The sequence below is a fragment of the Pseudoliparis swirei genome, chromosome 11 (assembly GCF_029220125.1).
Source record: "Pseudoliparis swirei isolate HS2019 ecotype Mariana Trench chromosome 11, NWPU_hadal_v1, whole genome shotgun sequence".
NCBI classification, from domain to species: Eukaryota; Metazoa; Chordata; class Actinopteri; order Perciformes; family Liparidae; genus Pseudoliparis; species Pseudoliparis swirei.
The window spans coordinates 1,782,580-1,791,149 of record NC_079398.1 but is presented as its reverse complement, the minus strand read 5'-3'; the positions used below and the strand labels follow the sequence as shown (position 1 = coordinate 1,791,149).

The 8,570-nt window shown below is 40.0% G+C and overlaps 1 long non-coding RNA gene across 4 annotated transcripts; it reads right to left on the bottom strand.

Moving 5' to 3' along the window:
• Positions 1-4,489: 4,489 nt before the first annotated feature.
• On the bottom strand, positions 4,490-7,706 carry LOC130201531 (uncharacterized). 4 transcript variants are annotated; one of them, XR_008833205.1, is made up of 5 exons: positions 7,292-7,706; positions 5,838-5,966; positions 5,568-5,724; positions 4,894-5,041; positions 4,490-4,700 (listed from the first exon to the last, which is right to left on the bottom strand). It is a non-coding gene; the product is annotated as an uncharacterized LOC130201531 (long non-coding RNA). The 4 variants fall into 4 exon arrangements; XR_008833204.1 differs by lacking the exon at positions 7,292-7,706 and having other exon boundaries at positions 5,838-6,264; XR_008833206.1 differs by lacking the exons at positions 5,568-5,724; positions 7,292-7,706 and having other exon boundaries at positions 5,838-6,248.
• Positions 7,707-8,570: the final 864 nt, after the last annotated feature.

The following is an 8,570-nucleotide window of genomic DNA, read 5'->3' as shown; positions in this document are numbered from 1 at the left end:
ATGTATACTTATATGTATGTATGTATATATGTAGTTGTGTGTGTGCATATGCATGTATATATATATAGGAATGAACCTCCAGAGAATTAACACCAGACTGCGGAGCGACTGAGTTGCGTCGCTTCTCGCATCCTTTGGCTTCTTGCGCTGTGTGAGTTCACTCTCATCTCTCTCATCTTTTTGCTTTCCGCCGGCAAATATTTCCGATACAGAAACGACTCCAAACGCAGCAAACGGCAAACAGACAGAGTGAGCGCGCCGCTGAGGGGAACGTTGAACAGCTGAACACAGAGAACCGTTGCTCTCCGCTGAGAGCTCGTGTTGCCTCCTCACTGCCCGATGTTTCATGGACAACAGGAGGTCCTCACCAGGATAGAAAAGGAGCGCTCCTCTCACACATGGGATTCACTTCAGTTGTCACAAGGATCACTTCTCAGCCTGTAGCTGCAGAACAACTCCTGCGGCTTCGCAAATATTCAAAACATAGCCGTGGTTATCTCGTCGACACATTTTAACAGAAGGCCTTCGTTACGAACCGGGGTCGTGGAGTTCGTCTGAAAGGTGCAGATCGGATATAATAAAAGACTTTGCATCAAAGAGTCAGAGTGTTTGGTGCTTAACCGGTACGATAAACGTCTGGGTAGCTCGGCTTCTGCTGCAGGAAACTAAAGGGGTAAAAGACGACTCGGTTCCAGTGATTATAATGCGAGGCCGCAACTACTGTTGTTATGGTTACACATGGGTTTGGGAGGTGGAAGAGAAGAGAAAGATCTGAATAGTTCACAGAAAACGCGATCAACAGTTTTCATAGGTGATTGTTCTCTCCAGTAAAAGTTAAGTTATGTTTACAGGGCTCCAGACTGCGACCAAATGGTCGCATTTTGCGCCTAAAATTAGACACAGTGCGAGTAAATTTGTCATCAACTCGCGCATGCGCGACCAGTAAATTAGCAGATTTCTTTTTTTTGTTATGAAATATTTTTTTTGCTGACAAACTTGTTCTACACTTCAGCCCACTATAGTTAGCGGTAATGCCTGAATGACTGGTTTGCTAACCGACATTAACTCCAGAAGAAGAAGAAAGGAGACGAAAACAGAAGAAGAAGGCTGGCCTGTGTGTGAGCGCGCGGGGGGGGGGGGGGGGGGCTAATGGGTCCGTGTACGTTTTGTTAGTTTGTTTTTTCGTTTCATTCCAAATACGGAATACGGAAATCACGTGGTTTTTTCGTTTTCCGTTTCAAAACCAAAAACGGAAAAACGGATACCACCTCCGTATTTCGTTTCTGCTGTCTGAAACCAAAAACGACAGAACGGAAGTGCTTAAAATGAAGTCAAAATAAAAGCCAGTGATACATATTCGGATTAACCTTAGAAGAATATTAATTAATCAATATAAAGAATAAATAATTAAACGGGGATATTTTAACGATGCAAACACATAGCAGGGTAACGTTAGAAGAATATTAATTAGTCAATATAAAGAATAAAGAATTAAACCTGGATATGTTAGCGACAGTGGTGACGACGGAAGTTTAATATTCATGTAGCCTACACAGCAAGAATCACCTTCTCACTTAATCGTTGCATTGTTTGATGCAACACAGTTCCTAATATAGATTAATCAAAGTAATGTTTCTGTGCAGAGACTATATTTCCACCGCAGAGTAAACGGTTCACCTTTATACCGCTAGATGGCAGTATACCTGTTATTGATACATATGTATTTAATGCCGTTTATTTCCTCTGATATTTATGTTCATGGTTAATTTCCAGCATAGTTGTATACATCATGTATTTACTTGTTTTATTTGGGTCATTTTGGAACAAAACATTCCCACATGGAAGAGTGAGGATATGATGACCACGAGGCAATACATATTGACAATTGAAAAATAAAGAGACAGTTGATTTTTTCTTATTAAGCAGCCTTCAGTTAACACCTAGTCACAGCACCACCTGTGCTTCACCTGTAACCTTCATTACTACATCATCATTACATCAACGGTTAATGGGGACAAGTTTTTTGTTTTGTTTTTTGTTTTATGTTTATATGCATGTGTGTGTATGTATAGTGTGTGTTTATATGTATATATGTGTATATGTATGTATATGTATACGTATGTATGTGTGTATATATATATATATATATATATGATTCTTTGAAATAAGTTTTTTCGAGAAATCATAGGTTAGGGCACTTATAAGCTCGTTAGCTTCAGCCTCGACCCTTTCGGTCAGCCACTTTCTTCATTTGTTGAATTATGAGTGTTGTATATTTTGCTGATTGAAATAAACTAAATCATCATCAACATGTAACCTGTTCTGTTGTTACTCTGCAGTCTTAGCCCTCTGACTACATCACATCATCATCATGTAGTACTTTGGTCTCCAGAAGGATGGAGCTCTGTGTTGTGTGTGAACATGTTCTGAGGAGTTGACTCCATGAGTTATTGTATCAGACTGAAACATGGAGAGCAAAGCTCCTCTCACATCTCTAAGATGTCTCACATAGTTTATAGTATTGATTGTTAGGAGTTGTTGTCTGTGTTTAGCCGTATGGCTATATCTCTGCATGTACATTTAGATAAGCCATATTCAGCTCAGAGCCTTCTTTAGCTCAGAGCAACAGGCCATGGCCTTCTTTAGTTTAGAGCAGCAAGTCATGGCCTTCTTTAGTTTAGAGCAGCAAGTCATGGCCTTCTTTAGCTCAGAGCAGCAGGTCGTGGCCTTCTTTAGCTCAGAGCAGCAGGTCGTGGCCTTCTTTAGCTCGGAGCAACAAGTCATGACCTTCTTTAGTTTAGAGCAGCAAGTCATGACCTTGTTTAGCTAATAGCAACAGGTTTAGCTCAGAGCAACAGGTCATGGCCTTGTTTAGCTAATAGCAACAGGTTTAGCTCAGAGCAACAGGTCATGGCCTTGTTTAGCTAATAGCAACAGGTTTAGCTCAGAGTAGGCCTAACAGGTCATGGCCTTTAGTTTAGAGCAGCAGCTCACATGTAGCCTACTTATAGGCTATCTGATCCAATGACATCTGCACATTTCTAGATTAGTAAAGAAAGACAATCTTTGGTATTTTCTAATTCTTTATGTCAAGCACAAGTTAACTACTCCCTAAAGAGGAAGCCTTCAGAATTAGTGGTAGCATTGCATTAGGATTACATTCCTGTATTTGAATTGTATTGCTGGATCTCAATTCCTCTGATTCTTCCATCTGCAGTTAATCTGCTCGCATGATTTACATCATCAAAGTTTTGCCTTCCAAGAGCTGTTCCAAATGAAAAGTGAATGTCAGATGTATGAACCGTCCTGACTGAGCTTCACTGAAGCTTCATACCTGCTACAAGCTCAGGTCAAAATGGTGTTTAGTATTATGTGATTTATAGGTTGGCTCAGATTGTTTATCATTGATGTTTGTTCCTGCTGTTTGATTGTCGTGCTCAGACATCAGCTGTGTTCTTAGTGAAGCAATAGGTGTCAGATTGGCATCCAAACTGAGGGTGTCAGGGTCCTTAAGCTGCCCTTCATAAACAAGCGAGGTTCCCAACCACATGGGGTCCTCCTCCAGTGGGAAATCTTCACACTGGGTCCAAATCTGTGATACCCGGCTGTCGGGGAGACCGACTTATTAGCCTGAAACAAGTGATACAATGGTGGCTAATGTATGAAGTTATCATGGCTTCACCGCCCTAAACCGACTGCAACCGTCTTGTGTGTGTATATTTTGGGGTGTACGTTTGTTACCTAGGTCAGAGGTCGCTGAACAAGCCATCTTCCAGTGCCTTACAGGGCAGGGGGTCAACACACCGTGTCACTCTCAATAGTTGGTGTTACAGGTCCAGCCTTTCCCATTAGAGATTAAAAATGAAATTCGTGCCAGACTTTGAAGACATACCGGTAAGTGTTTATTCAAAAAGAACATATTTCTCCCTTTAAACCCCCAACATTTGAAGAAAAGAAAAAAACATCCCGTCAGTTGAACCAAATAAAAAGCACAGACAATAACAATTTGGACACACAAAAAAACATCAGCGTTGACAATTTCTCCTTGAGATGTCGATGAGGCCTTTGAGTCCATCTTTGAACGGTTGTGGCAGATTATTCACTGCATTGTCCAGCAGTCCACTTGTATCAGGGCACTGCAGAGCAAATTCCCTCACTGCAGCTTCCTGGTCCTGTGAACTTGGAAATGGGTTGGTGCCAAAGTCTGACACTCGTGTCAGTGAGCCCACTTCCTGGTCGTACCAGTCTGCAGCCACAGATGCATTTGGCAAAAGGTCTGTCGACAGCTTCTTTGGGCATCCATCTCTGGCCAAGTAATTTGGTATCCCCCCTCCCTGTAATAATAATTCAATGTGGCTGTCACAACCATGCCATGTATTGCAACATGCTCCTTCTAGTATTTGATTAAACATGTTTAAGAAACATTCAATAGTAAAACATTTTGAAAATAATTATTCACATTAAAAAAGGCTTGAAAGACCAACCGAAGACATACCAGGAATCCTGTGTGCATTCCATGCTTGCACAGTTCGGTTAACACCGATCTGGGCCAACTGGCATGTCAAAGATGACACACAGAACCGAGTCATCTGGTCCTCCATGTCCAGCTCCTCCTGATCCACCAGTTCGACCAATGCAGCTTTCAATGGGTAGTTAACTCGGTTGTTAATTTCTGGCCAGATTCTCTCGATTCTGTGATTCTGTCATTGCAAAATAGAGACATTTTCAGATTCTTGATAAACAAATATTTCCCCGCCCCCCCAGACTAACTTACTTTCACACATTTCAATATCTTCAGTTAACCATTCTGAATAATTAATGAAAGTGTGAAATAGTTATTTAATTACATGTTGATTAACTTTATAATCAGCAAAACCATTGTATGTCGATCACCTTTGTCGATGGTGTTTGGAGATATGGTGGCCTTTCAGTGTTGTGGCGGTGGCTGGCCAACTTCTCCTGCATGAAAAGAGTGAGGTAGAACTCCTTTCCATGATCCACTCTGACCTGGTCCCACATCCCATATTCCATTACTGCACTCCTGCAAGAAAACATAACATTGGCAGACAGCAGTATGGAGGGTAAGGCTAATGGTGTCAGATACATTTACAAAATGTGTAGTAGGTCTTGTGTTATCAGGTACTGATGAGGTGAGATGAGTTGTAACTTGCTGCTTAAAAAGGGTTTCTGTAGTTTTCAATAAGTTTAATTTAAGTCCTTTTAGACCAATATGAATGCAATTTAATACGTTGATTCAAATCCAAACTAAAAAATATACAGTATATTATGAAGGTTTTCACATCGACTAATCCCACTTAAGTTGAGCATTTTCTTTTAATACATTAACAAGCCATATTGAATTTAAATCCACTTTCGAAAATGTGCGTCTCTTCCTAATCAAGTACATTTTTCAGAGCTGACAAAATGGTATTCAAGAAATTGTAAGATATTTCATTTTAAATGCATTTTTTGTGTTTAAGGACCCACAGACACCCTGTTAAAACACCTCATAAAATGGGGATGATTTGTAATGTTTAGGGTACAAGGACAACAGTCTTTTCAATTACCTGTAAACGTCATTCTAGATGGTGAGGTTGTTCTTTACAGGCATAGTAGCTTGTCCAACAATTTTGCTGGAGAAGCCATCTATTGCCAGCACATGAGTCACGCCAAACATGACAATCTTCTCATTTTGGTCCATGTGGATTTTGTGACCCACATAGGCTGCATGGTAAGGAAGAGGTTGAGGTTCCTTGCTCCCTTAAACACAGACAAAAAAGAACATCATGACCTTATTGAATAGCACAACATATTCTAATTTGAGAAAAAAAACCAACCTGGCATCGTGCCTTATGGTAAGGTGGGTGAATGTTGCGCAAAACAGCTCCAACACGACCCTCTGATGCGAAGACACCTGCAGCTGCAAGACTCCCAGTCATCATTTTCCTGCCATAGGTAGGACCACCCTGAAGATAAAGAAAGGAATACATGTTGCATTGTAATGTTAAGCCATGAAATGTCAACTTCAACTCCAATTAAATTACTATTAATTGTTAAGTGTTTTGAATTATAGATGATTATGAAAACTAGTTGCAGTTTAAACATGTTTTACTCGTTACATTTTCATAGTTGTAAGAGACAAATTTAATTAGCAGTAGGCTACATTATTTAGTTGGATTCAGATGTTGACCTTTAATCAGATCTGTGTCTAACTTTAATGTTAAAAGATGTCGTTATCATTTGTTATTGTAATAAATACAAGCAAGTTACAGAATGACGTCACATGGATCACACTTACGGCAGGTATTTGCGGCTGGAGCTGCGTGGAGCTGCACAGTTTTCGGACCGTGTTACAATAACTATATAACTACTAAATACAATAGCTATTATGGAGTCCCCCCTCTTTGTAAATATGGGACAGTCTTTCTTACCATCTGTTTGTATGAACCATCTATATCCTGCCTGTGTGCCCGGCCATCACCCCACGAGAACCACACTTTACAAATGTTTCTCATTTCCCCCCTAAATACACCTTTATTGGACATGGGACACTAAGGTAAGGCTTTCTTTCATGTCTCTCCTAATAAATATGGTGCTCTAGTACTTCTAATCGACTGGGTGACTGAGAGTGACACACACCCTGTTCAGGGCTCTCAAGTTTTGAAGACAGGCAAGAGTGACATTTCTACAGATCCATACGACTGCACCAAGAGGATGACTATGTGCTGGCCTTTGGTCATCTTTTATAACATAATTTATGCATATCAACACTATAAATTAACATAACTAAAGTTTACTTTCAATACAAATCCTTTATGACTCATTTGGCTTGATTTTTAGTGGGCGGGTCATTATGACCCTGAACACAGGTGTCTCATCTCTATTTATCTACATCACCCCATGACATTTTTTTACTAAATGGTAATAAAATGTAGGAGAATATATATGTTATAGTAAACTAATGCAATTTAATTTAGATTTAGATTTTTTCAATGTACCTAAAAAATTGTTTGAACATGTATTTTTCATTAAATCTATGGAGGGGTGAATAACTCAATTCCACTAAAAACTGATTGGATTGTTAGTAATGGTGTTGGTGATGAGGTACAAACTATAGTTATTAGGATGTTTTTGTTTCTGACCACTTTTGGGTCAAACTGACCCGGGAGCATGACGGCTGTATGTCAGAAACGAACATAACAGGAGGGTTAAAGTATAACATACTAACCTTACACACACTTATAGTTTCGTTGTATGCATTTTTCGCGCAAATAAATTAACTGCACCCTACCTGTGTTATTGCATTGGAGACTGCAGCTTCAAGTTGTTGGTCCGTCACTCGCTGTCTTTTTAACCCGTGGTCTTTACAAAACTTCCGAATATTGGCCACGGACGTTCCTCTACGCAAGCCACATTCAAATATCAAGTGGTTTTTTATGTCCACATCACTACAGCCACTATGCATCATTTGTTGTACAATATCTAAGTAAGGTAACAGGCTGGAGTCCATCTTGCGTGCTTCAGTGCAAAAGGGTGGCAGTGGCAAACACGTCTACTGCGGGAGATAAACACAGAATAAACTCAGTTACCCAAAATGCAACCCTTTGTAGTGTCAACTACATTTAACCCTCCTGTTATGTGGCGGGTCAAATTGACCATTTGTTTCTTTGTAAATGTGGGACAGTCTTTCTGGCTCCCTCCAACCATATGTTTCAAAACACACACACACACACACACACACACACACACACACACACACACACACACACACACACACACACACACACACACACACACACACACACACACACACACACACACACACACACATTAAGTGAGAAGGTGATTCTTGCTGTGTACATGAATATTAAACTTCCCGTCGTCACCACTGTCGCTAAAATATCCAGGTTTAATTCTTTATTCTTTATATTGACTAATTAATATTCTTCTAACGTTACCCTGCTATGTGTTTGCATCGTTAAAATATCTCCGTTTAATTATTTATTCTTTATATTGATTCATTAATATTCTTCTAAGGTTAATACGAATATGTATCACTGGCTTTTATTTTGACTTCATTTTAAGCACTTCCGTTCTGTCGTTTTTGGTTTCAGACAGCAGAAACGAAATACGGAGGTGGTATTCCGTTTTTCCGTTTTTGGGTTTCAAACGGAAAAAAACCACGTGATTTCCGTATTCCGTATTTGGAATGAAACGAAAAAACAAACTAACAAAACGTACACGGACCCGGTCGTGTGAAAAGAGGCGCACCGCAGCGGAGACACAACGAGGGCGAGGGCCGCAGAGTGAGAGGTCCACGGTCCGTGTACGTTTTGTTAGTTTGTTTTTTCGTTTCATTCCAAATACGGAATACGGAAATCACGTGGTTTTTTCGTTTTCCGTTTGAAAACCAAAAACGGAAAAACGGAATACCACCTCCGTATTTCGTTTCTGCTGTCTGAAACCAAAAACGACAGAACGGAAGTGCTTTAAATAAAGTCAAAATAAAAGCCAGTGATACATATTCGTATTAACCTTAGAAGAATAGTAATGAATCAATATAAAGAATA